The sequence below is a fragment of the Acomys minous genome (genome assembly GCF_964271855.1).
Source record: "Acomys minous genome assembly, chromosome: 3".
In the NCBI taxonomy this organism is placed as follows: domain Eukaryota; kingdom Metazoa; phylum Chordata; class Mammalia; order Rodentia; family Muridae; genus Acomys; species Acomys minous.
Genome location: NC_140485.1, coordinates 86,315,545 through 86,322,019, shown reverse-complemented (window position 1 = coordinate 86,322,019; position 6,475 = coordinate 86,315,545). Strand labels below are relative to the sequence as shown.

At 39.3% G+C, this 6,475-nt stretch overlaps 1 pseudogene across 1 annotated transcript; it reads left to right on the top strand.

Moving 5' to 3' along the window:
• Nucleotides 1-1,725: 1,725 nt before the first annotated feature.
• LOC311593276 (large ribosomal subunit protein uL11m-like) lies at nt 1,726-2,229 on the top strand (annotated as a pseudogene). Its single transcript has one exon. The product of its transcript is annotated as a large ribosomal subunit protein uL11m-like (transcript).
• The last annotated feature ends 4,246 nt before the right edge of the window (nt 2,230-6,475 follow it).

Here is a 6,475-nt window from a genome sequence, read left to right as displayed (position 1 = left end):
AAGCAAAAGTTCTTTCCTTAAGGTATTTCAAGCTAGAAATGATAGAAGAAAACTTTTTCCTTTTGTTACACAGAACTTTGGGTACATAAGTCATACAGTGACTGAAGGGTGCCTCCCAACATGTGTGGTGAAGGTTGAGGGAGCTCTAAGATGAGCAGAAGGGAGAGTTATGTTGATAAAGATAAGAGGAATTGAGAATTAGAATTCTTGTGATCTGTGGTAACTTAGACTTTCCATCCTTAGCAATGTCAGCTTATTTCTCTTGTACCCATGTTAGAAATTGAATGTGATTTAATAAGTATAGTTCATTTTTGAAAGTGGAAATGAGGTAGCATGTGAGAACTTGGGTCTTAGTTCCCCTTATCCCTTGATTTCTATTTCTCTCATTCCAAAGGAGAAGCCAATATCTAAATCTGAGGTTTCCTATTAGAGAATCAAAAGAGTGGAGAGGAAAAAAAAAGCATCTGATAAGAGAAGGGGTAGAGTTGTTTCACAAGGAGATTCTGAAAAGAAGAAAAAATGGGAGAAACTTGAGGCCACTTCTAGACAGCTTTTGCTCTGGGTCAGATGAACTCAGTGGCTGACAACAGAGTGCCTCTTGTACTAACAACAGAGTGCCATCATAACCTATCTCTTTGTGAGATCCTGAAGGTTAGTGTCTGTCTTCATTTTTCATTGTACACTGTACTATGCAAGACATTTAAATGAGTGCAGTATATGTGAGAAGCAAAGAGATTTTAAAAGATACATGTTGCAGAAAATTTAAAAATAAGTAATAATGTTTATTATTAAAACCTATAATTATTACAATGGTACTAGATAATACATTATCATTATCAATAAAAGACACAGACAACCACAAGATCTGAGAATAAACCTTATTTTACTTGGACCTGGGCAGATATTTTCACTTAAAGCTATCTCTTCATCTCCCAGCCCCCATCCCAGGCCATCTGCTTTAATCATTCCTATCTGGGCTACTTCTTCTCCATTGTTCATCAACAGTTGCAGGAATTAAAAGATAGCAGCTTCCAAAATAAAAATTAAATATGACAGAGACAGTTCATTGCCTGGATAGCCACCCACATCTCATTGAAGCACCATTTTCAGCCTTCTGGCCCAGTATATCTGACAGACATATTTGTGAAGCAGAAACTATTAAGGACTTCCTTACCCTGTCTTGGCAGAGCTAGGCCATTGACTTGGCCTGCATCCAAGTTTTCCTATTTTGAGCCAAATTCTGTCTGTGGTAGAAATGAGGACATTTTCTTTGCTTTGGTAGCTGGCTTGCCATATTAGAAGCAGCTCCATATGTAAGTTTCCTGGTGCTCATATCTTCTTTGAGGTAGACTGTTCTGCCAGGGGTTGACCTGTTTTGTTGTCAAAGAATCCTTAAAAATAAATAAGTAAACAGACAGATAGATAAAAAAAAGTAATAAATGCCATATGCTACAGGTCTCTGAAGTTTTGTTTTAAAGACTTTTATTTATCTGTTTACCATTCTATACTGCATAATCCTCTCTCCTCCCTTCCTCCCTTTCTCCTTCCCTCTTTCCTCTCCCCTCTCTCTTAAACCTAGGATGTGGACCCAAAATGGCAGCTCTCAGAACATATGCCTTGCTTCTCTGAGGTAAAATAAGACTGAAAATCCAACACTATTTCTAAACTAAGCTGAGTCACTCTGACTCCCAAGAAGCCTGAGGTGGCTGCGTGATCCGGACCACCATGCAAACAGGCCAAGTTATGCCTTGGACTCCACCAGGTCCTATCCTAGGTCAGCGGATGTCTCTATCAACCAGTTCTGCAGAGTTCAACGAGAAGACAAAGGACATCAAAGAAAGCATTCTTTTGCCAATAAAGATTTTTGTAAAGCCCTCCAGAATCTTTGAGATCAAGATTGGGTAACCCTCTACTTCCTACTTTTTAAAGGTAGCTGCTAGGATTGAGCAGGGGACCCAGATAACAAGGAAAAAGGTGGCATGGCTGGTGAGTTTGAAGCACATATATGAGACTGCCTGTGTCAAAGCTAAGGATGATAATTTTGCCATGCAAGATGTACCCCTGTTTTCCATTGTCCGTTCCATTATTCCCTCTGCCTGTTCCCTGGGCATTCGTGTGGTGAAGGACCTCATTGAAGAACTGTCAGCTTTCCAGAAGGAATGAGCCATGGTTTTGGCTGCCCAGAAAGAGGCAGATTTGTCAGCCCAGGCAGAAGCTGCCAAGAAGTGACACCAGACTTCTACAGTCTGAGATTTTGAAGCAAGAGACAGAGAAGGGGGCACACTGAGAAAGCAGAGGCAAAGACTTCATGCAGTATGATTTATAGTTTCCTGACATATATTTCTATACACATGCCTGTGTCAAGGGATTGAGCCTGAATAAACACTCTGTCTGTGCAATACAACAAAACAAAACAAAACAAAACAAACAAAAAACCCCATGATGCATATTTTTGTGACAAACTAAACTAGTATCTGACATGACCATGAGTCTGATTAACTAACCATTTACTTGTATTTTTAAATGATCCTCAATAGCAGTTTGTGATAGCAGTTTTTAAAGTATTGCAAGTAACCTTATATTTATAAATGAGTTGTATGAGTACAACATATGACACGAGAGTAAAAACAGTGTGTGTGTGTGTGTGTGTGTGTGTGTGTGTGTGTGTGTGTGTGTAATAAAAATAACCTTAAATTTGGATTAACATACCAAAATTTATACCAATGAAAATTTGAAATCTCTATCAATATACAGTCCATAAGAATGTGAACAAAATAAGTTAAAATTCTAAGTTGAAACGTAGATTCAATAATCTACCTTTTGTCTTATTATTTCTATAAGATATTTATATATTCCCATTTCTTTCTTTTCAACACCTTTCTCTTTACCAAAGAAAGAAAGAAAGACAGGTGAAAGAAAAGCAGAACAGAGAATCTCTGAGTCTAAGTTTTTTACTTTGTTTTCTTTTTTAATATGGTCATCAATAACTTGTAAACAACCCTTTATAACAATAGCACACACTACTCAAGAAAACAATCAAATTCTAGCCATCCCACCTTAAGAGAAATGGAATGTAGCAATTCTCAAGATTGCGTCTCAGTGACTTTGGGCCATAGGATACCTTTATCGGGGCCCAAAGGAAATTGGGAAAAGCTGGTTAAGTAATCTAGCAATAACATTTGTGAAATAGTCTCTAAATATTGAGAAATTTTAGACATAAGTGAAGTCCTGTTTGGAGCAGTCTGAAAGGCTGGAACAATTGGGGTCAGCAGCCTTTTGAAGCTGTCCTGGAAACAGGCTTTGATGCTACAGCACTGAGGCTGAAACACGCAGGATGCTGGAATAGATATGCCAGAGTCTCAGTACCCTGGGTGATGAATCTTGACAGGTCTGATCCAGCATCATCGGTGTGTGGTTCTTATATTTTTGATTGTGAGCCTAGCCTTTAATGGTTGAGCCATCTCTCCAGCCTTTGTGTGTGGTTCATTTGTTTTAAAAACATACAATTTCTGACAAGCAGTATACAGCTCTAAAATAGTAAGTACATGAGATGTGCAGGATGCACAGATCAATTAAGGATGATTTCTGTTATTTTTATAAGCAGAAGAAAAGACATCTTTAAATCTTCATTCATGCCATATGAAAGGATGGCATGTAAAAATAAGTCATGAGGGTTCATAGCCAATAAGCTATGGCAATATAAGTTACCTGATTGTTCCGAGGTTTGAAGTCATATAAATATATATAACCTGACCTAATTTAGCAGTTTCTCTTTCACCTAGGTTTGTTCGATTATGACCTCTCTCAAAGAGGATGTATAATATTACCATGGAACATACAATAATTTTTATGTTAAATGTCAAAATAGGACTGTAAGGTGTCCAAATATCCTCTTCTGGGTTGCTGGGCACCTGCTGCATCAGTCCAAATCACCATCTGTCCCCCACAAGAGTACCTCACATCTAAAGGGATAATCTAGTTGCCCAGAGCAACAGAAAAGGCATTACCTCTTAAAATCAACTTTATTTAAACTCCTTTCTACCATTAGTGCTTAACCATATTCCAGGCATCTTGTACTTGTTTAGAGGTTTGGGCCTGTGTTTCTACATTTGCTGTGGCGATTTTTGTTCCATCCCTTTCTCCACATGGAATGGCCAGTTCTGCCTTTCAAATATAGGAATTGTAGCCTTTGAGTTTTGGTACTTAATTTATGCTGCCATGTTCTTTGTCATCTGCGCTGTCCCTGTGTCTCTCTGTGCCAAGCTGACCCACCACCTCTCCCTTGAGAGTACTTTACATCTATTGGTATAAGCCAGTTGCTCAGAACAGTGTGACATCTCCCTCAGTCAGCATTTAATAGACTTTGGCTGTGGGAGGCCTGCAGCTTACATGTTCATCTCCCAGCCTAACTTTGGGTCTTTACATTAACAGAAAAATCCCTTTGAGGGCAAAATACCTATTGGTACTAGTTTTCCTGTGGAAGCCTCTGTTTTTAATGAGACTGACTGGCTTTTTAGCGCAGCGTGACATCATCTTCTTCTTATATAAACCTAAGTAAGATTGATGTGGATCCATGCTCTAGATCACTAAGGACATTATTATTATCCATTATTATTTTAAGGAAAAATGTGTCATTTTGAATTTTAGAGTGTCTTTTGTAAGCAGATTTATATGATCAATAGAGGTCCGTACCCTGACTTCCTTGTGTAAACCAGGCTGATCGGGGATCTGCCTGTCTCTGTCTCTGTTGCCTTGGGATTAAAGGTATACACCCCCCATCACTTCCTTGCTCAAATAAATTATCTCAATTTTAAATCATCACAACTCCATAACTCTAGATAATAACAAATTTGAACTGTAATAAATTCTGAATATTGTCAAAAATCTTTAAAAATCCCCCATGTTTTATCAATGTTAAATAACAAAACATGTCCTTTCTGTTGCCCGCTATAGGGAAAAACAAAAATTAAGCAAAGAAACAAGAAAAATTTAAGTTTTAGGCCTGTTGTGCCATCTCAGGCTGCACAGTGAAGGCCTGTCCATCATTCCTTAGGATTTAGTTGTTGCTAAAATGTATGGTTGTCTCTTTTCAGAAACAGCTGACAAACATCTTGCAGCCAGAGAGCTCTGAGCTCCAGCTGCCATGAACCTCCCATTGTTTATCAGGAAGAGTTCCTTTTTTTCCTCCATTTCTATTGCCTGTAACTTAGCATTCCATCCCTCAGCTTTCTCCCCACTTTCTCCCTGAGCTTTCCTAGAGAGGACACAGAAAACTGTGATACAGAACTATTGAACACATTGTAACCAGCTCCATGACAACAATAACAACCAAAAAGAAGGCACAAAAGATTCAGGAGCCCTCTGCCATGGCACTTTTCATTTTAGCTGCAGCTCTAGCCTAGCTCTCCCTAGCATACTTTCTATTATTATTATTATTATTATTATTATTATTATTATTATTATTATTATTATTTTATTCAAATTACATCCAGATTGTAATCCCCTCGCTTTTATCTTCTTGTTCCCCTCCTCCCCCTCCCTCCCATGTATTCCCCTCCCCTAGACCTCCTCCCGTACTGTCTGACCAAGGCCCTTTAGCTCTCATCTAGTCAATCTGCATCCCACTCCTCTGTGTTCCCACAGGGCCTCTCTGCCAAGGGGGAGTGATCAAATCCCAGGCACCAGAAATCTTGTCAGGGCGGAGTATGAGCTATCCATTGGCTACACCTGAACAGGGGGTCTAGGTCCTCTGTTTGCTTGCCCTTAGTTGGTGTATCAGTCAGTGGAGGTCCCTAGATCCCTCAGCCTTGATAGTCTTCTCTCTCTGGGTGGAGTCTCTAGCATGCTTTCATGGAGTCTGTTGCTATGCCTTCAATATCTGGTCCAAGAGAGACTATAGCAGTCTCCATTCATTGCCTTCTGTCAGCTTTGTTGGAAGGCAGCAGCTTCTCTTAAGAAAGCCATCTCTTTTAAATGCATTTGGTTTTGGTTCCCTGCTCTTTGGCTAAAAAACTGCCTTTCACCCAGGACTTCTCAGGCTATAAACTTAGAGATTCAAGACCCATGTTGGGTGCCAATATGTTGCAGAAAACATTTTTAAAAGCTAATATTTATTACTAAAATGTATAATTATTATGGCAATATTGTCTGACCAGCTATCATAATCAATAAGAAACATAGACACCTGATAGATTTGAGAATAAGCCTTAGTACCTAGGCCTGGGCACATATTTTCACCTAAGCTATCTCTTTATCTCTCTATCCCATGCCATCTGCTTTAATCATTCCTGTCTGGGCTATTTCCCAGCCATCATCCATAAATACCTGCTTATATTTTCCATCTGGGCCGCTCCTCTCCATGCCATGCTCAGAGTTCATTGTCCCCGTCCCACATGATTCTCTCCATGCTAACCTATGGTAACTCTTTTCCTTCTTTCTCCCCTAATATCTGTCTCATCCTAACCAAGATTCATCT